Source organism: Rhinatrema bivittatum, chromosome 2 (assembly GCF_901001135.1).
Source record: "Rhinatrema bivittatum chromosome 2, aRhiBiv1.1, whole genome shotgun sequence".
In the NCBI taxonomy this organism is placed as follows: domain Eukaryota; kingdom Metazoa; phylum Chordata; class Amphibia; order Gymnophiona; family Rhinatrematidae; genus Rhinatrema; species Rhinatrema bivittatum.
The window spans coordinates 313,976,336-314,002,441 of NC_042616.1; the positions used below are offsets into that span (position 1 = coordinate 313,976,336).

General features: G+C 42.9%; 1 protein-coding gene and 1 long non-coding RNA gene across 2 annotated transcripts in view; both read left to right on the top strand.

Annotated features, from left to right (window-relative positions):
• Positions 1 to 26,106, top strand: part of ZPBP (zona pellucida binding protein) — a 419,635-nt gene that overhangs the window by 241,778 nt on the left and 151,751 nt on the right. The gene's annotated exons all lie outside the window — the stretch shown is intronic.
• Positions 1,812 to 3,301, top strand: LOC115084632. The gene is made up of 3 exons (XR_003854615.1): positions 1,812 to 1,858; positions 2,679 to 2,812; positions 3,249 to 3,301. It is a non-coding gene; the product is annotated as an uncharacterized LOC115084632 (long non-coding RNA).

Consider the following 26,106-nt stretch of genomic DNA (forward strand, 5'->3'; position numbering starts at 1 on the left):
ATGGATTTCAATAGGCAGAGAATTGCGTTTCTAGATATTCTAATTATGAATACTCCAACAGGGTTCATGACGGACATATACCGTAAGCCCACAGATATGAATAAACTCCTCGCATATGACAGCTGTCACAATAAATCCTTAATACGCAATTTGCCTTACAGCCAATTCCTCCGCCTTAGAAGATTGTGCACTGATGACAAGACATTCAAGATTAGGTCTTCTGAAATGAAGAATAGGTTCAGAGAAAGGGGTTATCCGAAAACTTGTGTGGAAAGTTGCTTGACAAGGGCTGAAACACAGGAACGCTCTGGTTTGTTGCAACCAAAAAAGAAAGTTACTAAGAATGAGAAGATTATTTGCCCCCTTACCTTCACAGGACTCTCACATGACATTATTAAAATCATTAAGAAACATTGGTACATCGTACAGTCTCTCCCACAATTTAAAGGAAAAGAAGTCATGATTGCAAATAAACGCGATAAAAACATAAAAGAATATATTTCTCCTTCAGCTTTACCATCTATTAAAAACATTAGCAACGATCAGACAGGACATGGACCCTGTGGGAAGTGCAGCGTATGTCCAGTTAATCTTAAAACACGATCGATACTCATTCCCAACACTGGTAGAATTTTCAAGCTCGGCAGTCATACTAATTGCAAAAGCGTAGGCGTGATTTATATAGCAAAGTGTCCATGTGAGAAAATATACGTAGGAAAAACTGGAAGACAGTTCAGTAGAAGAATCATAGAGCATAAGAGTGCTATTAATAGAAAATGCGAGGGTAAACCATTGGTCGCACATGCGATAGAGATGGGCCATAGTTTTACAGACTTCAGATTCTGTGTCATCAAACAGCCGTTAAAGAATTGGAGGGGGGGTGACTTTGATAATTTGTTACTAAGATTAGAACAACAATTTATTTTTGATTTTAAGACCCTTTCTCCCATGGGTCTCAATGGTGAAACAGATCTCAGTGTATACCTATAGACCCTTATTTCACATGGATCATATTCTCTCTTGCAATCAATATATGGCATATATAATTTATCTATATGTTTTTTGTTTGATTTTTTGTTGTTTTTTAATTTTGGAATATGGTGTTTCATAATTATATTTAGGTCCACATGCATTTTTTGTTGCGCTTTCCCTTTCTGCTCCCCCCTCCCACTCCCCTTGTCCTTCCAATTCCCTTTACCCCCCTTCCCCCCTTCCCCCTCCCCCCCCCTTTTTTTCCCCCCCCTTCCCCCTTTTCCCCTTCCCCCCCCCCCTCCCTCCATTTTCCCTATCCCTCTAGCCCCCCCCCCCACCCCCCTTTCCCCTTCCCCCCCTTCCTCCCCCTCTCCCCTTCCTTCCCCCCCCCCTACCCCTCCTTCCTTTCTTTCCCTCCACCCTTTAAATTTTAATTCATATTTTTTACTTGGTTCCCCAAAAAATGATGCAGTTTTTAAGAATGTTTGATTTTATACATGTTCACACTAATTTACTCCTTTTTAAAGATGCAGTGTTTTAAAGTATTTGTGTTTACTTTTTGACCGTACATCCGCTTTTCAGCAGTTGTACAAATGAAGGAATATGAGTCAACCGCAGACATTTGTTCATTATATTTTCTCCTCTTGTCACCACTTTTGCATTACTGCACAGATTAGATCAGTATTGATTAATCCATTTTTTTTACACACCGGTCTAGTTAAGTCTCTCATTATCCACAATGTCTATGAGCCAATCAGTCCACACATGTGTCTATTCTCGCGTGATTTCGAGTGAGAAGCGGGAAAAATAAAGGTCCAATACAGGTACTAACTGGTTCTTGCAGTGTTTGTCAGAGCAGTATGTGACCGGTGCAAGTTCAACAAAGGTAAAATATTAGTGATTGTGTTCTTTTTAGTTTCAATAGCTAGCGATTTCATTCTTATATATATTTTTGTCTGCTTAAGCGCATACTTAATATGACATAGTTTCTTGCGCTTGGATATTATCTGCATGCTGCCCCACTTTAGCACTTTTATACATTAGATTTAACAGTTAGTGATTCCATCATTTTTGTTCGGTATTCATTGTGACACAGCTTCCGATGGATGCATATTCGCGGACAGCCACAATATGCTGTTTGACTTATGCACTTTTATATATTAGGAATTTAACTATTGTCCAGCGCATCATTTTCATTATTACATTGCTTTGGCACACGTCTCCCCGCATATCATTCGTTTTGAATTTTCTACATACTGTTGATAAGAAGTATTGTTAGCATTGTATCGAAGTGGATTTTAGCTATTTATGTTCTAGGGAGCACTATTGTATCGAAGCTGTTTTTATTCATTTGTTCATTTTGTAGCGAAATTTATTATTGTATTGCTTTTAACTTCATCTTTGATTTGTTCCTGGTATCTACCGGATCAAGATTTAACACACTGTAAAAATTAAAAATTTAAAAATTATTGCTTGCATTCACATGCAGTAAGGTTCACTATTCATTCATCTTTTTTACCGTTAACTCCTTATCGATTTGTGATCAGTTGAAAGACATATAACAGCTTAATAATAATGATACAAGATGTCAGTATCAATTTCAGAATGAAGTCATTCAGATTTGTAGTCTGACGAATGCATGTGTTCATTTTTTATTTATACCTATTCTTGATAACTAAGGTAATTAAGAATTTTTGTTCCATAAGAATTGCTTCAATACTGTTCACACAAGTGATTGATGAATTACAAGTGACAAGCCCGGATTCGGTGTGTTCACTCATATTCCTTCATCCTAGGAAATCAGCACAAGTATATAGAGCCAAGTTTCTGGCTCAACAAGGTACAAGATTTAGTTTGCCATCTTTACATATTTTTTATATATTTTTTTATTTTTCTTATTAATTATACACATTGACCTCCTCAATAATATATTTTATTGTTTGTTACAAATTTTGCATGTATCAGCCATATGCTGTTTGATGAAGTGCATTGTGCAACAATCATTATAGACCATGTCCTTTGTAAGACTTGTTTCCACTCCGCTTTTTAATTGATGTTTCAGCCACAGTATCTGTACTCTCAAATACGTAACTTTTTATGTAACATCATCATCTTATGCACACAAAACAAGCACTGTCTCCATGTTTAAGTGTTTTTACTATTTAATATATTCTTTTAATATATTTTTTTGAATATGTTTTATATCATAAGTCATATGTTTATACAAATATTTATGTTTGTGTGCATTTTTAATTGTTTATATTTATGTGCCACAGCCCCTGAGGCAGCTCGGCAGAGCGAAACTCGGCCAGAGTCGGGCAAGTTCCAATAAAAGTCCATTTTTACCGATCCATCCTTTCATTCTTCTGTTGTTCGTCACATTGGATCGGTTACCGGTTTACGTTAAATAGTTATACTTCTTATATAAAATATTATATTTCTTTATTTATTACCAGTTAAAATATTATCACTTTATTTAGCACTATGTTAAATTGTCAACCAGTTATACTGTTCCATATGTTATACGGTTCCATGTAAAGCTCCGCTATCTGTTGAGCAGTTCTTCGTTTTATGTAAACCGGAGTGATTTGTAGTCTCTACTAGAACTTCGGTATATAAAAATTAAAAATAAATAAATAAATAAATAAATAAATAATCTATAAGAGGCCAGGCCATACCCCACCCCAGACCCTTCTCCAACCACCTGAAAAATAACAATTCCTAACGATTAGGTTTTTAAGTTATTCAGCTACATGTAGTCGGATAACTTTAGGCAAGTATATTCAATCCACTACCCAGCCTACTAAATATGGACCTCAATATGGCTACTGCACTCTACAAATATGTATGTGAAGTAAACTAGTCTAGTTTCTTGTAAAGAAAAAATACATCCATCATGGGACAATTTTCTATCTAGCCGCATTGGTAGAAAGTCTGCGGGTACTTTTTTCCGCAGATATTACACCAGTTTTCAAAGGGAAAATTATCCAATCAAAACTACCTGTACACATTTACATCTGCTAACATGTGTGCATATTTTTTGTTCAGAAAAAGTTACTGGTATATATTTGAAAATACAAACTGTATGCATGTAATTGCAAAATTCACTCACAAGAACGCTTCTTAAAAATGCGGGTAAAAGTTCATGCATACCAACCCAATGTGCATACTTTTACCTGCATATCAAGCAGACAATTTTGTAAAAACCCATTTCCTCGACAAACTACTGTTTTACCTACGGAAGTGGGTTTGAAAATCTCCCTAAACATATATGGGCCGATTTTAAAAGTTACGCGTGCGGGGTACATTTGTGAGCACCACCCGGCGAGCACAATGTACACCCAATTTTATAACATGCACGCGCTACAGTGCGCATGTTATAAAATCCAGGGTTGGCGCGCGCAAGGGGGTGCACACTTGTGCACCTTGCGCACGCCAAGCCCTATGTCCCCCACTGCTTTCCCTCCCTTCCCCTATCTAACCCACCCCCCAGCCCTACCTAAATCCCCCCCCTACCTTATTTTGTTGCGCACGCCGGCACAGGCCGCTGTGCCGGAGCACTCTGCCCTGCCCCCGGACCGCCGACACGCCCCTGGACCGCCCCTTTTCAAGGTCCCGGGACACACACGCGTCCCGGGGCTTGTGCGCGCTGCCGATCCTATGTAAAATAGGCTCAGCACTCGCAGGGGTAGATTTTCGGGGGTTACGCGCGTATCCCTTTGAAAATCTACCCCACTTGTTCTAATAAATTATTTAAACTCGAAAAAACAATATAAATAAAATCTTTGCAGCAATGACATTTAGCTTTGAGAAACAGCCTTCATGTTCAACTGTCTGATCCTGTTATTACCTCTAAATAATAGGCTACTGACTACTGATCATAATGACTAAGGCCTGAGCTGATCTTACTTTGATTATATTATTCTAAAAGAAAGGTAAATGTGTAAACATGAAAAATGTATATCTGATAGCTTGATGAATTACAAATAGTTTATGGATTGGGACTTTATTATAGCAATGGAAATTAGTTAATTAAATTTGAACAATCACATTTTTATAGCTCATAAATTGAGTTGTAGGTACATAATGTAGTCATCAGTTATGTTTTAATGATATTATAAGGTAGATATTTGTGCCCACTAGTCATTCTAGAAATCTATCAGTAAACCCTTGAATATAATTGGCCGGGCATGAATTAACAAATTTACCTAAAATGCTCTGTGCTAATTACATAGTAAATGACTGATGCATACTTGATGCTCTAATGCTGCATATGCCAAACTACCTTACAATTGTATCTGCTAGGGATGTGCAATCATTTAGTACGAATTAGGAAATTTCAATGAAATTGCCTAATTCGTCTTGTTTCAGGGAACCCGAAAACCGAGCCAAATTTTCCTGAAATTTCGTGTGAGTGTGCGCTAACGTTAAAATGTTAGCGCGCACAAATGGGAGTTAGTGCGCACTAACTCCCGTTAGTGCGCACTAATCCGAAATTCAGGTCCCCCCAATTTCAAAGGCCCGAACCGTGGGAAATACGAAATTTCTTGCAGCGGGCCGAAACGAAACCTGAACCTTTTGCTGTGTACATCTCTAGTATCTGCAATCTTAAGTAATATAATGGGCATAACCACTTCACATTCATAAGAAAAACAGACTTGTTTATTTAATTGTGTTAATTGTTATATTTAATATCATGTTTGTTTTTTGTCTGCAGCTTACACTGATCCCAACTTTTTTTATGAGCTTTCAGTTCGATATCATTCAGCCCCTTGTCAAAGTATCTACAATATATCTTTTGAGAAGATATTGCTTGGAATATTAAAGAAATTGGTTTCACAGGAATTCTGTGAAGTTTTAATGCTTAAAGCAGAGTGCCATCAAGTGAAAAAGCAGAGAGCAGGATTACATAATGAAATATTCTTTCTGTTTTCAGGTAATTAATCTCTATTACTCCACTGTGCTGATATTATTTACATTAGTTACAGTATAAACCTAATATGAAAGTAGTTTTCTTCTAAATTATCCATTGATTTGAACAATATTTAGGAAAGAAGGCTTATGAATTAATTTTTAAAGGGATTTGCATATGAGACATATGAGACATTTTATGACATATGATATTAAATGACATATGACATATGAGACATTTTAAAGGGATTTGCATATGAGACATTCGTGTGTACATGCAATTTTCAAAAATGTGCAGAATATGCACATAATGGCCGATTTTAAAAGGCCCGCACATGTAAAAACTGGGGGTTACGTGCATGGCTGGGCCTTGCGCACGTCGCATGTGTTTTAGAACGGGCCCAGTTACATGCAGAAGTACTGGGCCCTGAAAAATGGGCGGGCTGGGGGACATGGTCTGGGCAGGAAGGGATAGGGTGGGCCGGGACAGCGCCATTAGCCACTGTCCTGGGGAAGTGCGCTTTGGCAGCCAGCCGGCACGTAGAATTTACTTCTGCTCCCAAGAAGCAGTAAATATGAAAATTTAAAAAAGGGGATAGGTAGGGTTAGTTTAGGGGTCAGGGAGGAGAGGAAAAAAGGGAGGAAGGGTAGGAAAAGCGAAAGGAAAGTTCCCTCCCAGTCTGCTCCTTAATTGGTGCACGTACTTTCGAAAATTGACCCCCCCCCCGCATGCGCGAATTGCAGGCCACCTGCACATGCACACGTGGATGTTGAAATCCGGCGCGCATATGCACGCGGATATCGTATTTTATAAAATGCGCACACTGATGTGCGCATGTTATAAAATGATCGCATCCATGTGTGCGCGCCGGGAACCGCGCACACATGGACACGCATGCGCTCATTTTAAACTCAGTGTTCAAGTTGTAAAATAGTGTGAATCAAGTGGGCATGTTTGGGGTGTGATTTGGAAGTTTGCGCATACTTTGCTGTTTTATAAAGAGCATATATGCGAACGTCATCAAGTATGCATGAACACTTGTACACTTGCTATGTAATGCGCCAAATTCAAATTTCCATTGCATTTTTTATCTGGTGTTTGGCGCCCAGGCTTCTTCCAGTAAGTGGGCTGGGCAACTTGGTAGGAGAAGAAGGAAAGAGGGTGGAAGTTAACTGAGAAATCATTGTCTTCGCACAGAATTGTGTTTGGCTGTAATGTTTTTTTTATTGGGTACATTGACTACATTCTTCTATTTAATACTAGGTTTGCTTTTGTCCTTTGAGGAGAACCTTGCCATGAATGGCACTGCATTTCTGAGAAAGTGTGTGTGTGTGTGTGTCTGGTGAGTGGGGCTCACTATAGCGGACCAGGAAGGTGGGGGTATCACTAGGGTTGACTGGGGGGGGGGGGGTGTAAGTAGGGCTGACGGGGAAGATGGATTGGTGTCACTGGAGATGAGCCTTAGTACAGATCAACAACCTAAGTAAGGCATTGTAGGGGTGGGAGCCAGCCTGTTGAAGTATGCCTGGTCCCAAGCAACAGCAGACCTTATCACTGTCTACTCTTGGGCAGTGAGGAATCTCTATCCTTCACACCTCTGTGACTCATTTGCAGTTGTCACGCAGCAGTCTCTATGAGCTTTACATAGAGGCCACTTTCGAGGATGACACGGTCATCTAGCAGGCTGCAGGTATTTAGATGTGCATAATCATTAGACTGGGTAGTGGACTAATGATGCGACTCCAGTTAGCGGCAGAACCTGTCCCCTATAATCAACAGGAAAAAAATGCCACCTAATGTATACATCCATAAAGTATGCAGCTACATAAGATGGATTCTCTGTACGTCTAACCTGCCAGCGTGAACATATGGCAGAGTAAGCTTCAAGTGATGCGCCTTGTGTGGCAGGCTCACTGTCTAGTTATCAAGATATCTTCTACGGATAAGTGGGTAACTAGGCCTCTGTGTAGAAAAAGAGAAATCAAATAGTGGTCCTGGCAGGCCTCCTTCCACCTCCCGCTCCCAGGTATCATCAGCTTGCTGGCCCAGACCTTTCCCCCAACCCATTAATCTGATGAACATGAAAGTACCTGGCATGACATCACCATTTGTCCTCCCCCTTCTCTCCATCCCTGCATTCCCAAAATAAATTCACATTATCTAAGCCCCCCCCCCCAAACACCACACCCTCCATGGCAGCTGAAGCTCTTCCATCAGGCACATCCCCAATCCCAATACAAATAGGCCCACTCCAGATACTGGGTGGGAGAGACTCTGGTGCTGGGGTGGGGGGGAGGTATACTCTACAGGCAGATATCTACTCACCTGACAATGCGGCATAGCATATCTGAGCTCTGATGCTGCAAATTTTTAAGCCTCCCCTCTTGACTGAATGATTAAATAGTCTAACAGATCTAACATTGTATAGGCGGTAAACACAATATTTTAATTAAATAAATAAAAGTGTCAGGATATGGTGGAATGTTTGGTTACAATACGTGAGGTCATTTTCTTCCCACCTACACATTAGCATAACTGTAGCATCCATTGTAAAGAGTGGAAGCACAAGATTACTTGTGTCAAAAGCCAGCATGTGCTAATTGGGTGCCAACACACACCCAGATACAGATATAGGCAGAGGCTAACACAGCACGCCACTCACCCAAACACACAGACACACACATTGGGGACATTGTTGATTTCAAACTACCACCAGCTCTTTGCTTACCTACTAAGGCCCAAATTTGCTGTTGCCGGTCTGTTCGTCATCAGCCATCAATGATGTCTGTGCCAAAGCTTGACCCTACCTGCTAATGAGGTAGTTAGAGTCATTATTCCTCACATAAGAATGTCTACACTTTGCAGCCTGACAGACATCTGTTGTAAGCAGCATATGTTCACTGATTTGTCCTTGTTACAGACATAGGCCCCTCCAGGCCTCAGGTGCCCCAAAATGCTTGTCTTACTACATAACAACACTGAAAGTGCAGAAGACATCATACTTACCACATGATACATCTGGGAGCAGTTTGCACAGTGGCAGGCTTCAGAAGAAGGCTTCTTGTGGGCTCATGAGGTCATCGGCGACAACACCTTCTTTAACCTTAATGCTATACTGTTTAATGAGAATTTATCTGCACCCCTGCCTTGGTCTTGGTATCCACAAAGTCTAAAATACTCAAACACTACAGGACACGCATCCTATAAGCCTCATCAACTCTTCTATATTGGCCACAAGTCATGGCAGCCATGTGGACAGGCAAGGGCCTCAAACCTGAAAAGACCTGAAAGGTCGCGACTAGTGTGCACCTCTTGCGCACGCTGACCTCCGATTTTATAACTTGCGCGCAAGTTATAAAATTGGGCGTACATGTGCGCACGCCAGGTAGTGCGCGCACATGTACGCCCACGCGCTGATTTGAAAATCTACCCCACTTATTGCGTACAGGTTATAAAATACTGTAGCAACTTGCATATATGGGCTTGCACAAGTAGTTTTGAAAGTTATCCTCTATATTGACATTTCTGTGATGGGCATTTAGGGAACTTATATCCTCCTGCCTGGCAGGCAGCTTGTCCAATGGCCTCTTTTATTGAGATGCAACACCTAGGCCAGTGATGGCCAACCTTTTGAGCTCAGTGTGTCAAAATTCATAAAAAACCCGAGCATAACTCGGGCGGGTGTAGTCATTTCTAGAAAAATCCATAATTTTGTGATATTTGTAGCTCTAATTAATAACAAAGTTATAATTTTAATATATGTACTGTATTTATTAATAAAGCAAAAACAAATAATTCTTTACCTTACCTGCTTAGTGACTTTTTAGTTGCTGAATTTCATTGGCTAAATCTTCAATTGAAAGTTGGTATTTCGTACACTTCAAGCCCAAGCAAGCGTTACAAACTTCATCTGGTCAGTCTGTTTCTTTTATTGGCTCCCATTCATTTTCTCACACTCCCTCCCCATCCCCCAGGCATGAACACTTCATTTTCACACACCACAGACCCCCAGGCAGGCACCCATGCATTCACACCCATACACCCCCAGGCAGACTCCCAATCATACACATGACACATAAAGGCAGATCCCCCTCTCTTTCTTTTGCCAGCAAAAGAAACCTCTTCATTCCTCTGCTGCCACTGTCACTTGCTGCAACATGGCTATTGGGGAGGTGCTGATTCCTGCTACTGACACTGAAGTCCATTCTGCTGCCTCCTCTGTGCAGGCCTGTGGGCTTCCACTTTCTCCATGCTGATCTCGTACATTGTGAGATCCGTAGGAGAAGTGCTATTCTTGCACATTCCCAAAGATTACATGTGCCAATCACTAAAAGTAATCTACATTTTTTTTTGCCTTGCTGTCTGATCTTAGTTTCTAATTGGTTGGTCACAGGCTTTTCTTTTTCCACCTTCCCTTTCTTATTTTTTTTTGCCAATTCCTTTTATATTGTCTTTTTTTCTGTTTCTTTTCCCTCCATCTTCTTCCCTCAGGGGAAGAAGATGGAAAGAATGAGTCAGGTTCTCATTCTCACATGCATTTCTTTCTCTCACACGCACACAGGCTCTCACTGTCACATGCTCTCTCATACAATCATTCATACACACAATTTCTCACTGGCACATGCTGTCTGATTCTCACACACCCAGGCTCTCTCTCACTCACACATGCTCAAGCACAGGCTCTCACTCTCACATGCTCTCTCTCATACAATCATTCATACACACAGTCTCTCACTGGCACATGCTGTCTGATTCTCACACACACAGGCTCTCTCTCACTCCCACATGCTGTCTTACTCAAGCACAGGCTCTTACTGTCACATGCTGTCTCTCATACAATCATTCATACACACAGTCTCTCACTGGCACATGCTGTCTGACTCTCACACACACAGTCTCTCCCTCACTCCACATGCTGTCTTGCTCAAGCACAGGCTCTTACTGTCACATGCTGTCTCTCATACAATCATTCATACACACAGTCTCTCACTGGCACATGCTGTCTGACTCTCACACACACAGGCTCTCTCTCACTCCCACATGCTGTCTTGCTCAAGCACAGGCTCTTACTGTCACATGCTGTCTCTCATACAATCATTCATACACACAGTCTCTCACTGGCACATGCTGTCTGACTCTCACACACAGGCTCTCCTCTCTCTCACATGCTGTCTCTGCAAACATTCAGGTCCCTCACTCTCACACACAATCTCTCAACTCATCTCATACACGCATACACACACACACCCTCTACAGACCCTCAGCCTCTCTCTCACCTCTGAGCCTCCTCTTTGCGGGTCGCCGCAGGATGGGCCCTGCAGCGGCCCTGATCTTCTCGGGCCATGGTGGCCCTGCTACCGGGCCTCTTCTTCTTCTCGGTCCACTGCGAATTGGAATTTGCGGCGGCCCGTAAGCACAAGTGCTGCTCCTCTTCTGCACGCGCTGATGCTTCTCCTCCTTCCTGCCTGTGCGGCCCCGGAAGTAAACGTTCCGGAGTCGCCGTGGGCAGGAAGGAGGAGAAGCATCAGCGCGTTTAAATGCGATCTGTTTCTTCTGGCCGTGGTGACGTGAACCTCACCACGGCCCTGCCTATCGCTGCGCCAAATGAGCCTCCCTGCGCCCGGGGGCATTGGGGAAGGGGGTGGAGGGGTCCGGAGGGTGGGGGGATACTAAAAAACAAATTTTAAAGGGTCGGTGCAGCCGAAAAAAAAAAGGCTCGGTGCAGCCGATAAAAAAAAATAAAATTCCCGATAGTCCATGAAACGCTGCGTGTGTCAGCAAAAACGTCTTAGCGTGTCACCTCTGACACGCGTGTCATAGGTTAGCCGTCACTGACCTAGGCCTTCTTCAGATTCTCAATCTATACAGAGAAGAAGTTGGAATAACATTCTTTTAGTTCAAGACTGCTTGTTCTATGACTTCTGTGGTATGTTTCCTTATTTTGCAGTTAACCCTGAATCCATTGTTACTGTGGCTATCGCTGTCCCTTGGCATATCAGTATATGCTGTTTGGCTTTTGGCCACCACCGCCTGCTCCACCCCACCCTACCCCCACCATTCCTCCAAGCCCCCGTCTTCCACTATTTCCCTTGAGGTACTTCCACTATTTTCCCTTGAGGTACTTGGGTAAGGAGACTCAGTGATTAAAATTGCTGTCATGTCCTCATCAGATCTCCTTCATTGTCCGGGAATTCCTGTGGACCCTTTATGGGGAACCGGAGTTCCAATTCTTCACCACCATGAAGGCCCGCCTGGTCATGTCCCAGACTCATTAACAGTGGGAATGCAGCAATACCTGATACTGTAACTGTGATGAGTTTGCACATTTTTTAACAACAAAGTGCCAGACTTAACAACCAGTTCCCATCGGTTTTGAACATCTCAACCCACAGGACACAGAAGACAGAATTCAAATGGGAGAGCTTTAATAGTGTATTTAATATTGAAGTAGTGCACATTTTACAAACAATCCTATTTCAATTGGCCTTCTGAAAACTGTTCAAGAAAAAATCTCTCCATACTTGGCTAAAATAAACTCTCATTGACAGAGAGCTATTTAGCCCAGGATGTAAAAAAGCTTTAGTCAGGTTCTTATTGAAAAATTAGAAACTAGATCCCAAGGAGTTTACCAACTACCATCCAGTTTCAAATCTATCATTTCTTGCAAATGATGGTGCAGGGAAGAGGGATTCAGTTTTGTAAGGAACTGGGGAAACTTTTGGGGAAAGGGGAGACTTTTCCGAAAGGATGGGCTCCACCTTAACCAGAGTGGAACCAAGCTGCTGGCACTAACTTTCAAAAAGGAGATAGAGCAGCTTTTAAACTAGAACAAGGGGGAAAGCCGACAGTCACTCAGCAATGCATGGTTCGGAGAAATGTATCCTTGAAGGATACTAATGAAACAGGAGAGTTAGGGCATCCCAACAGAGAGGTTCCATTAAATGCAAACATAGTTTATATACCTATACGTAAAAAATCACCAAAGCTAATGATTTCCGAATTATCCCAAACAACTGAAAAGCAGGTTGTTAAAACAAGAAAAAAACACACTTTGAAATGTCTGTATGCCAATGCCAGAAGTCTAAGTAGTAAGATGGGAGAGTTAGAGTGTATAGCAGCAACTGATGAGATTGACATAATTGGCATCACAGAGACTTGGTGGAAGGAGGATAACCAATGGGACAGTGCTATATCAGGGTACAAATTATATCGCAATGATAGGGAGGATCAACTTGGTGGGGGTGTGGCACTTTATGTCCGGGAGGGTATAGAGTCCAACAGGATAAAGATCATACAAGAGACTAAATGCTCAGTAGAATCTATATGGGTAGAAATCCTATGTGTGTTGGGTAAGAGTATAGTGATAGGAGTATACTACCGTCCACCTGGACAAAATGGTCAGACAGATGATGAAATGCTAAGAGAAATCAGGGAAGCAAACCAATTTGGCAGTGCAATAATAATGGGAGATTTCAATTACCCCAATATTGACTGGGTAAATGTAACATCAGGACTTGCTAGAGACATAAAGTTCCTGGATGTAATAAATGATTGCTTCATGGAGCAATTGGTTCAGGAACCAACAAGAGAGGGAGCTATTTTAGATTTAATTCTTAATGGAACGCAAGATTTGGTGAGAGAAGTAACGGTGGTGGGGCCACTTGGCAACAGTGATCATAACATGATCAAATTTAAACTAATAACTGGAAGGGGGACAATAAGTAAATCTGCAGCTCTAACACTAAATTTTAAAAAGGGAAACTTTGATAAAATGAGAAAAATAGTTAGAAAAAAACTGAAAGGTGCAGCTGCAAAAGTTAAAAGTGTTCAACAGGCATGGACATTGTTTAAAAATACAATCCTAGAGGCGCAGTCCATATGTATTCCGCGCATTAAGAAAGGTGGAAGGAAGGAAAAACGATTACCGTCATGGTTAAAAGGTGAGGTGAAAGAGGCTATTTTAGCCAAAAAAACATCCTTCAAAAACTGGAAGAAGGATCCATCTGAAGAAAATAGGATAAAACATAAGCATTGTCAAGCTAAGTGTAAAACATTGATAAGACAGGCGAAGAGAGAATTTGAAATGAAGTTGGCCATAGAGGCAAAAACTCATAATAAATACTTTTTAAAATATATCCAAAGCAAGAAACCTGTGAGGGAGTCGGTTGGACCATTAGATGACAGAGGGGTTAAAGGGGCTCTTAGGGAAGATAAGGCCATTGCAGAAAGACTAAATGAATTCTTTGCCTCTGTGTTTACAAATGAGGATGTTGGGGAGATACCAATTCCGGAGATGGTTTTCAGGGGTGATGAGTCAGACGAACTGAACAAAATCACTGTGAACCTGGAAGATGTAGTAGGCCAGATTGACAAACTAAAGAGTAGCAAATCACCTGGACCGGATGGTATGCATCCTAGGGTTTTGAAGGAACTCAAAAATGAAATTTCTGATCTATTAGTTAAAATTTGTAACCTATCATTGAAGTCATCCATTGTACCTGAAGACTGGAGGGTGGCCAGTGTAACCCCAATATTTAAAAAAGGCTCCAGAGGCGATCCAGGTAACTATAGACCAGTGAGCCTGACTTCAGTGCCAGGAAAAATAGTGGAAACTATTCTCAAGAACAAAATTGTAAAGCATATAGAAAGACATGATTTAATGGAACATAATCAACATGGATTTACCCAAGGGAAGTCTTGCCTAACAAATCTGCTTCATTTTTTTGAAGGGGTTAATAAACATGTGGATAAAGGTGAACCGGTAGATGTAGTGTATTTGGATTTTCAGAAGGCGTTTGACAAAGTCCCTCATGAGAGGCTTCTACGTAAACTAAAAAGTCATGGGATAGGAGGCGATGTCCTTTCGTGGATTACAAGCTGGTTAAAAGACAGGAAACAGAGAGTAGGATTACATGGTCAATTTTCTCAGTGGAAAAGGGTAAACAGTGGAGTGCCTCAGGGATCTGTACTTGGACCGGTGCTTTTCAATATATATATAAATGATCTGGAAAGGAATACGACGAGTGAGGTTATCAAATTTGCAGATGATACAAAATTATTTAGAGTTGTTAAATCACAAGCAGACTGTGATACATTGCAGGAGGACCTTGCAAGACTTGAAGATTGGGCATCCAAATGGCAGATGAAATTTAATGTGGACAAGTGCAAGGTGTTGCATATAGGGAAAAATAACCGTTGCTGTAGTTACAACGATGTTAGGTTCCATATTAGGAGCTACCACCCAGGAAAAAGATCTAGGCATCATAGTGGATAATACTTTAAAATCGTCAGCTCAGTGTGCTGCAGCAGTCAAAAAAGCAAACAGAATGTTAGGAATTATTAGGAAGGGAATGGTTAATAGAACGGAAAATGTCATAATGCCTCTATATCGCTCCATGGTGAGACCACACCTTGAATACTGTGTAGAATTCTGGTCGCCGCATCTCAAAAAAGATATAGTTGCGATGGAGAAGGTACAGAGAAGGGCAACCAAAATGATAAAGGGGATGGAACAGCTTCCCTATGAGGATAGGCTGAAGAGATTAGGGCTGTTCAGCTTGGAGAAGAGACGGCTGAGGGGGGATATGATAGAGATCTTTAAGCTCATGAGAGGTCTTGAACGAGTAGATGTGACTCGGTTATTTTCACTTTTGAATAATAGAAGGACTAGGGGGGCATTCCATGAAGTTAGCAAGTAGCACATTTAAGACTAATTGGAGAAAATTCTTTTTCACTCAATGCACAATAAAGCTCTGGAATTTGTTGCCAGAGGATGTGGTTAGTGCAGTTAGTGTAGCTGGGTTCAAAAAAGGTTTGGATAAGTTCTTGGAGGAGAAGTCCATTAATGGCTATTAATCAATTTTACTTAGGGAATAGCCACTGCTATTAATTGCATCAGTAGCATGGGATCTTCTTAGTGTTTGGGTAATTGCCAGGTTCTTGTGGCCTGGTTTTGGCCTCTGTTGGAAACAGGATGCTGGGCTTGATGGACCCTTAGTCTGACCCAGCATGGCAATTTCTTATGTTCTTATGTTCTTATTGTCCTCAGTATTCACCTAGTTGACCGACTATCTAGAAGAATCTATATTATTATACCCTGACCAATTTGGCTTCAAAAAACACAAGATTACAGAAATGTTATTGTTATCAATGTTTAACACTGTATGAAGGGGGTTTAATGGCTGTCAGGACTATTTATTAATCCTTTTGGACATATCGGCTGCATTCGATTCAATGGACCATAGAATGTTAATCTGGCACTTAGAGGAGTTAGGTATCACTGATGGTCTGCTAATATGGTTTAAATTCTATCTTAGAAACAGGTTACAGCAAATCAGTATGGGAAATAATGTATCTGGATGGACTAAATTACACACAGGGGTCCCCTAGGGATCCATGCTATCGGCCCTACTTTTTAGTATATATATATATATATATATATGATTCCCTTATGCAAGGTTCTTTCAGGGTTAGGATTGAATTTTTACATAAATGCAGATGACATCCAATTTCTTGTCCCCATAAAAGATTCTCTACAATCCACCTTTTAATTTTTAAATATCTATATAGGGGTAATTAAACTATGAATATTCCATAACAGATTCTCTTTAAATCTCCTAAAAACTGAGATCATGCTTTCTAGAACCAAAGAAATGCCAGAAAAATCACGGTTTGAATTTGTTGGTCATTCAATACAGATTACATCTGCTGTTTGGGATAAAAGAGTCTTATTAGACCTGCATCTTTCTATGAAAATATACATTAAAAATTCAATTTGTTTAGGTTATATGAAGTTATGACTACTGAAACACTTGAAACCACCACTAGACATAGAAGACTTCAGAACTGTATTACAGTTATTGATATTTTCTGGTCTAGACTACTGTAATGCCTTACTGCTGGGTGTATCAGGGAATGTAATTCAGAGCATGCAGCTATTACAGAATTTGGCAGCATGCTTTCTCACTGGTCAAACAAAGTATGACCATATTACACTGACATTGATTGCCTTACATTGGATCCCAATTGGTGCAAGAATAAGGTATAAGACCTTAATGTGCTTGCATAAGCAAATTAATAACACAAGAACACAGTGTTTGGTCTCTACATTGAGGTTTTATACCTCAACCAGAGCACTGCGTTCCCTCAATAAGGTTTGTTAGAAACTCCTATGGTTCAACAGGCACATTTTGCTGAGGTGAGAGATTGGACTTTTTCAGTGGCAGGCCCAGCCTTGTGAAACACCATGCTGGAGCAAGTACAAACCATACAAGATGCGAAAGCCTTTAAAATAAAATACTGAAAACATCTCCTTTCAAGCAGGAATTTGATCTATAAGGAGTGGTACTCGTGCAATTTCAGCATCTACAAGACATATGGAGATAGAATCGTATTTCTGTTATTAATGCTATTTTGTGTCTATTTTTAGTGCTATTTTTATTGTTTGAAGACGATGTTTTTCATTTTTCTGTTTTCATTTTGTGTATGCCAATTTTGTAAACCACCATGATCTCTTTTGGAGCAGGCAGTATAAAAGTACTTTTTAAATAAACAAAATAAATAAATAAATAAGGCTGTTTTGCCAGGATGGCCATTTTGGAATGAACTCGACCCATCAAAATAGAAAGTGAGTATGCATAAGTGAAAAGTATGCGCATACAAATGTTCTCTGAGGACAAGTAGGTTGATAGTCTTTACACATGAGTGACATCATTGGATGGAGCCTGACATGAAACACTGATCTCAAAGAATCTAGAACTTTCAAACATGCCCCCAGCTGTAGTCATCACCCTGCCCCCTAGGCAGAGTCCCTCAGTCTCTTTTTTTCCATGGAGCCATGTGCCTCATGGTATTCAGCTTTGCTCTCTCCTCACAATTTTTGTAAGTGATTTTTTCTAGAGCTGCAGCTGTTCTCTTCCTTTTCATTATAGTAATTGTATTTCTTTTCCCTTTTCTTCTTCTCTTCTCTGTCTGCCAGCCGTATGGCAGACCTTCGTCGTTGTGCAGTCTGGCACAGTCTATTTCTATCCCTTATTAAAAAAAAAAATCCTGCACCTGCAGTTTAGTATCTGTGTCCTCTCCTTGCTCTGTCTTTGTACCTTTGTCAGGTGTTAACTGAATGCAGTCTGTGGATGATCCATGTAGGCCACTGAGCCTGAGGACTCGCCTGAGTTCTACCCAGGCAGGAGTTCCATGTCATTTCACCGATCGATCAGCATTGATTGAGGTTCAGACAGAGCAGAGATCAAGGACCACAGTGTTTCTGTGGAGGGGAGAGCTCATCCTTCCTACATTCAAAGGAACTAGTCTCTGTGGGCAGGAGCTCTGAATGATGTAGCCTCCCCTCCGGCTTGCCAGTGATGGCAGTGCAATCTCCTTGTGAGAGAGGGTGAGCAGGAGCCTGAGTAAGCAGCTTGCTGCCACACCTTCCGTGTCATGCCCAGTAACGGTTGCCTGTGCACTTCTGTGACCAGCACACTATTCATCTGATGCATCAATGTCAGGACCATGTCAGGGACCAGGACTGCTATTGAGCGCCATGGTCACCCTTAATGCCATTGAGGTACCGGGCTTGCCCTCGATACTGAAGGGCCTTCTGTGCCGTAGACATCTGTGGATGTGCAGTCTTGATGTGGCGGAGTGACGGCACTGACCTATAGTGTCGGGGACAAGTTCTGCCATCAATAGACATGGTCCCCCTAGATGCCATTGGAGTCACCCTTAACATCGATGTTCTCGATGCCCTCAGTGCCATTGATGCCTTCGATCCCATTGAAGTGCATGAGTGGCCATCCTCTATGCCTTCGAAGTACGTGGCCTCGATGCTTTGCAGCCCTCAATGCTGTCAAGATGCATGGCTTCAATGCGCGTCTTTCCTTGATGCTGTTGAAATGTGTGGCTTTGATGCTGTGGCCGGCCTCGGGGCCATTGTGGTGCATGGCCTTGATGCCATCGTGGTGAGGGGCCACAATGGAGGCCATTGGGCATGCTGGCCAACGATGCCTTTCATTGCTGCTCTCGACAAGGTTGAGCACCACCAACGAGATCGCCATTGAGCACCCTGGTCATTCCCGAAGCTGTCGACTGCCTGGGCTTTGACAGCCTTTGAGTGCCACTGAAGCCCTCAAGGACCAGGGATTTTGACCTTGCACGGATCGCATGCCGAATTCACCATTTACTCAAGGCATCTGGTATGCCAAGGCATCCAGGCGCAGTTGTATGGTGCTCTTGAGACACCTTGGCAGTGTCCCGACGGGGCACTGAGGGGCATCGTGCTGTTCCATCAATGCCTATGGCTATTGAGCACCATGGATGCCAGTGATCTTGGAGCCCTGAATGGCTGGGATCGGGGGCAGCATAGGCCCCACCTGGATTTGTGTACCATCAGTGTTAATCAGTGCTAGTGAAGCTATCATCAGCCATAGCTGCTGATGAGGGACGCCCTTGAGCTGGCAGTCATCAGTTCCTCTGGGCACTGATGGGGTGTGTCGGAGCTGCAGAGCCTCTGCCTGCAGGTATACTGGCATCCTTTATACTGCCAGTCCTTCAATGTCTTCAGGCATTGGGGTCTCTATTGGTGTCACCGGGATGTTGAAGTACAAGGGCACCTGTGATGCTGGGGAAGGCGCTATATACCGTTGAATTGATCAAGATTCGGTCAAGTGCTGTCGAAGCCCTGGGTGCAGTGTCCTTTGTTGTCCTTGATGTGATACATCGTTGGTGAGCGTGAAAATGCAATGGGCCCTATGGCGCCGCTGTCACCACTTGGTGTTAGGATATGTGCGTATGTGGGCCCTGGGCGGAGGTGAGAGATGGTACCACCCACGGGGAGGAGTCCCATGAGACTCACCGTTGGGAGGTGAGGCCTCAGCTAGGGGTGCGCAGAGCAACAGCTGCTGGAGAGAAAGAGAAGAGTAGAGGGCAGAGGAGCTAGAGATGGTGACCCCAAAGGGTGGAGCCACGGAGCTTTAGCACGGGAAGCTGATGTCAGGTCTCGCTAGAATGTCCTTAAGTCTTTATTAAAGAAACAGACTGACAATGCCCATGGAGCGGGGAGTGAAGCAGAAAGTCTCACAGACTTTGAAGTGCCACATCTGTGCAGTGGAGTATGCCCATGGAGTAATCCTCTGTAGAGATAAACAGTGATGGCCCGTAGAGAGGGGTACACAGGTGAGGGTTCCTCAGTAGCGTAGGCATGGCAATGGTCCGCAGAGCGAGGTACACCGATGAGGGTCCTCAGTAGCATTGGTTCGGCAATGGTCCGCAGAGCGGGGTACACCAATGAGGGTTTCTCAGTAGCGTAGGCATGGCAATGGTCCGCAGAGCGAGGTACACCCATGAGGGTTCCTCAGTAGCTTAGGCATGACAATGGTCCGTAGAGCAGGGTACACCGATGAGGGTCCTCAGTACTATTGGTACGGCAATGGTCTGCAGAGCGGGGTACTCACTGCAGAAGAGCGAAGTTCCAGAGGAAGCCCTGGGGAACGGGGCAAGTAGCAGTCCAAGAAGCAAGGCCCTCCAAGGAGTGGATAGCCAGAGACAAGGTAGGGCCCCCAAGGAGCGGGTAACTGGAATGTCTCTCATCAAGGAAGCAAGAGCTGGAATGCAGGTCTGAAGTGAGCAGATTCAGCAATGAGGGAACTCGTTGCCAAGTCGTAGGCAGGCAGGGCCAGCTGGCTTAAATGTCCTTGAGAAATGACATCATCCGGGGGGACGCCCCCAAGGTTCCTGCCATGATGTGGATTAGACTGGCCCGAGAGCACGTGTGTGCACACGCCTAAGGAACTCCCAGGGCAAGATGGTGGTTGGCAGCATCCATGCTGTGTGGGAAGGCCCGGGAACTAGGACGTGCAGGCCGGCGATAGCTGACGGAGGCCGTCAATCTCCCCAGAGGAGTCAATGCAGGAAGGCATAATGTGAGCAACAGTGGTTGCAGCCATCTGCGACTGACGGGCGTAACACTTGGGTACCAGTGGTCGCAATCGGATGCCACAGGACACGACCGAAGAGAACCATGGGCACTGTCAGTCGCCATGGATTTCACTGCTGTAGTTCCATGAAGAAAACAGCGGTGAACCATTCCCGATGCAGTTCAAGGGCTTTGTCCAGCCTTTTGAAGCGTTATCAGGTACTGGAGGGGGTGACGCCATAAAACGCCACCCACCACTATGCAATACTCAGAGCCCCAGTGGTACTGGGGATGCCATCATCACACTATTCCTATGTACTCCACTAGAAATTACTGTGACAGTGGAGTGCAGCATGTAAGGTCGGGTACAGCAAGGCATCTACTCCAAGCGCCTTGGGCGATGGCAGGCGGCATTCTCCCTGTCTGCACAGTTCTCAGCCATGCCAGGGTTCTGTCATCGTCGTGTCAAGGTCTCAGCCTCCTCAATAGTTCTGCACTACAAATTACTGGGGAGCACTGGTGAGGAAGTCATCATCACACACTCTGTGATTTGCCTTTTGGCAGCATGCAGCCACTGACTCTAGCAAGTGGTACTCAATCCTTGCTGTGCGTGGGATTCTAACCACAAGCACAGTGAGTGGGGATCATTGTTGTGCCACCATCCATAGGTTGGGATACCACTGTATGAGTATTGGTCAGTGTGCTTTTACAGTGGAGGGCTCTATTCTCTAGTTGCCGTCTACTGTATGGATGTGTGTGTTTCCCTTGTGGCAAGTACAACAGGTTGTGCGCCACAGCCACAGGAGAGATCTAGGACTGCATTCCTGGTCGAACCCTAAGGGGAGTAGACACAAGGAGGGTAGTGTTGGGAGTCTTCTCCTGCCTCAGAAGAGGAATATGTCTTTCGACCCTTTCCATGTCACAAATCCCCTTTGTGGTGAAGCCGCTGGGGCTCCATCCCTGGAGATTTAATGCTTAACCGGAGCTTCGATTCTTTGAATTGGTGCATTTTCTTTATAGGCTAGGGCCAGGGGACAGCAGCGGCGGTCATCTGACCATTTTTGTTGGGGCTCCTCCATTGATTACTGTGACCTACTCCATCTGAGGGTAGCTGCCAGTGGTGGATTGATTCTTCTGAACCTCAGAGATCAGTGATTGTAACTCAATTCTCAACTGGAGAGTTGAACTTTTTTTTGGGATCGGGAGGCCCTGATTCCCATTACTCCTCTCCCTTCAAAAAGTGGAGATTCAAATAGGTTCAAGGGCAACCCGTAGGGGTTTCCCTCTGGATGCCCGATTGTCCAACCCCACAAGGGGTGTCCCTCGTTCTCTGATGCCCGGGGAAGTGATGTCACCGCTTCTGACTGGCAGTTGCTCTCAGTTCCTCGCAAGCTCCGAGAGCCGGGCGAGTGGTAGCACTTTCTTTAGGTCATTCTATGGCACAACAGGTCTATTTCATGAGGGAGCCTTTCCAGAGTACCTCCCACGTGAACCTTAAGGGTTTCTCTCATTCAGGAGTCACCTTTGATACCTGATGAGCTCAATGAGCTACTATGGCCAGTCATTCTCGCCTGCAGGACCCTACCTCAGTGAGGGGGGTTCTAGTCCATCTAATTGGTGAGTATGACTTTCAACCTATCACCATATCCATGGCTGAGGGAGTTGGGAATGAGGGACCTCACAACAGAGGTGCTGCTCTTGGTTGCAGTAGTTTCCAAGCTATATCTCCCCATAGCAGAGATAACCCTGTCTGAGGATAGGGGACTCCTGATTCATATAACAATTGTTCCATTACTGGATCCCGTGCTTCCTTGGGGGAAGTATTTGCATTCATGGCTGGGGTATTAATACCTAAGCCTGGTGCTTTGCAGTCTGTTCTGAGATTATCCTGGATCTGCCCTGGTCCTGCCCTGGTACTCTTAGGGTTTCCGGGCCAGTGAAGAAATCCTGTTTGACATGGATTACGCTTGCAGTGCCCCAGCTTCCTGTCTCTTAGTGGAGTATTTCTGGATTTATTCCCGGGGGAATTCGCTCTGTTTCAGCTGTTCCACAAGCAGACCGAAGGCTCTATCTTGGTGGGTAATTCCCTACTGGAATCGGCAGTGAGTTATTCACTTGGGGTTGGGATATATCACCTAGGGACTTGTGCTTACCCCGGCAGTCCTCTGGTTTGCCTCCTTGTGTTATCACTCCCTCTGACTTCCAGTTGGAATGTTGGGGGGAAAGGAGAAAAAGCCAAGGCACTTGTGGTATATCTTAGTGTATACCTGCAGGGAAAGATACACCACATTTTCCCTATATTTTTGCCAGGCTCTGGCCAATACTGCCTTTAGCTTTCTCGCTTCACTAGGTTGCCCAAAATGCCTTCCTGCTCACCTGACCAATCTTGTAGATAGGTTAGATTGCCCTGCCTTTGATAGGGTGCAGTGTGGGTGAGCTTCAGACCTAACTTTTCTCCTTGCTTGGGGGTTGGGCTAGCTATCTGATTCAGGGGTTGCATTCATCCCCTGAAACTCTTGATGCTGATCAGCTAGGTCTGGTGCTTCGCCACGTAGGGTCTGTCTCAGGCCCTGCCGTAGTTGCTGATTATTCTCCAAGCCTTGCTTGGGCTTTTCTGCCCATTGTGCCTATCAGTCAGACATGGGTACACTTGTGCAGAGACATTTTATCCTTCAGATAACTGGAGGATCCTTCAGATCCTCCAGTTATCAAGAATTCAAAAAAAGACTAAAAACTTTTCTCTTCCAACAAGCTTTCCCAGACGCTTAATCTTACTATGACTGACAGACTTCCATCCCTTAACTATGGACACTGTATAAAGTACTACTTTTAAGAATCTGCAACTGGACAATTATCTTTGAGCTCAAAAATTCACTTTATTTCATATATATATTAGGCATTGCTTATATTTATATTTATTGCTACATTAAATAGTTATACTTCTTATATAAAATATTATATTTCTTTATTTATTACCAGTTAAAATATTATCACTTTATTTAGCACTATGTTAAATTGTCAACCAGTTATACTGTTCCATATGTTATACGGTTCCATGTAAAGCTCCGCTATCTGTTGAGCAGTTCTTCGTTTTATGTAAACCGGAGTGATTTGTAGTCCCTACTAGAACTTCGGTATATAAAAATTAAAAATAAATAAATAAATAAATAAATAGATGTCAGTGAACCGCAGTTTCTTTCTGGGGAGTTCTCGGGCCCAAGTTTGGATTTGGTTGTCTTCTAACACCGAAGGAAAAAACTGTGTGGTCTTCGTCCAAGAATTCTTCTCTTGTTTACCTCTCTAGGCTTTTTCCTGTGTGCAGGAGATTCTAGGACTACTTCATTGTCAGGGTTATTGATAGGAAACCCTGTTGTAACGTTTTCTGTGATGCGGAGTATGCTTCTGCTTGCACTCGCATTACTCCCCTGCCTTAGGCGCCCCTTCAACGCATAATGGTTTTGTGTCTCAGTCATTTCTATGGTTTTTCTTTGTAGAACCCAATACTTCTTTAGCCTGGATTCCTTGTGAGTTGGCTGCCTCACAGGCAAAAGATTCAAGCAAGCAAAGTTGGATGCCACTCTATGAGAGTTATCAATCCAAAGTCTCTGGTCTCAATCCAAGGACCTGTGTACAAGGCATTAGTGAGCATTCAGCCTCAAGTTCTTCAGAGGGATATCTATCTAAAGTCAGACAGTTATATGAGCTTGATGTAGCTGAATAAGCAGGCCCTATTGTAGTGCTAATATGACACTATACAGTGCCAAGATTCTCTTCTGAGCAGAGCAGAACCTCCATGATCCATTGGCTGTTCATGTAGCAGGGAAGCAAAATTCTCAGGCAGATTGGCTGAGCAGAAATATTCTGAGGTCAAAGAAATTGGTGCTCAAACTGTCCACAGACCATTTTTCATAGTTATGTATGAGCAACTATGAACTTTCCAGCTTTGAGATTAAACAAGAGGTTCCCTGAAGAAAAAATGGTCTATACCTGAGAGAGCAATTTCTGACCTTTAACTTTGTAGAAAATCTTCCACCAGCAAGTTTTACTACTGCATTTGAGGAAAAAATATGCTTTCCGCTGCCATGAAAGAAGTATTTATTTATTTATTTACTTATTTATTTATTGGTCATTTTTGTATACCGACCTTCCTCATAAGATATCAAGTTGGTTCACAGTACAACAAATACTTCTCAGTACCTCCAATACATCTCATGTGGTTTACAATAAAATGGACTTAAAAACATACATAAAATAAAATAAAGCACATAGACAAATAAAACTAGGCCTAAAATTGATATCTCACTCCATTGCTCATATCTGAACATTATTTCTTCAAATTGTTCTGTCCTAATAAATCATTATTAAACCCATTTCCCCAAATGTACTCTATCCTTCCTAACCACCGTGACTATTAAATTACACCCTCTTACTAGTAGAATAAGATAAATCAAACCATGTTGATGTCATAATAGGCAACAAAAGCTTCAATAAATTTTAATTTGAAATTTTTATTTGATACCCTGGACAAGAGCTTCAAAGTGAGCACTGATGTTTCCTTATATGGAGAGCACAGAGGGAGGGGGGATTCCCCAGCTGACAAACTCCTTTTTTGGGAACACAATGTAAGAAGGGAGGGAGGAAGGGGGCATTGAGTCCCAGAGAGCTTTATTGATTTTATAGGTCTGAGGAAGGAGGGAAGAAGAGAGACATTAGACACTTGGATTCCTTTAATGTTTTTTTTTTTTACAGAGTCCAGTCCAGAGGGAGGAAGGAAGGAAGCATTAGATCCTGGAGAAATGTAATTTTTTTTATCAGGTCAAGGAGGGAGTGGAGAAGCAGAGTACATCAGTCCTCATGACAGTCATTTTTGTTTTCAACATTTATAACAAATATATTCTTTGTCATAAGAAATGTAAGTGCAATAATATAGAAATAAGAGAAAATTCAACTTTCTCAGCCAAAAAGAAACTTATCTCATTATTGATCTTATGCACTATATCATTATAGAGGAAAATTGGGGGGGGGGGGGGGGGGGGGGGGCGCATAATGAAACATTGAGGAATAATTCTTATAAGAAATTCAAATCAAATTTATAATGAGCTGCCGAAGGTTACTTCTCATTTAATTAACCCACATTTAAAGTAATGGCAGTGGTTGTTTGTCTTGCATTTAAGAAATCCCTCAGTTGTGGTATATCGAAGAAAATATATGTAGACCCACGCAAACCCACCACACATTTACAAGGGTATTTTACAATGAAACTCACACCCAAAGATAATACTTTGGGTTTCATCTGAAGAAAAGCTTTACGTCT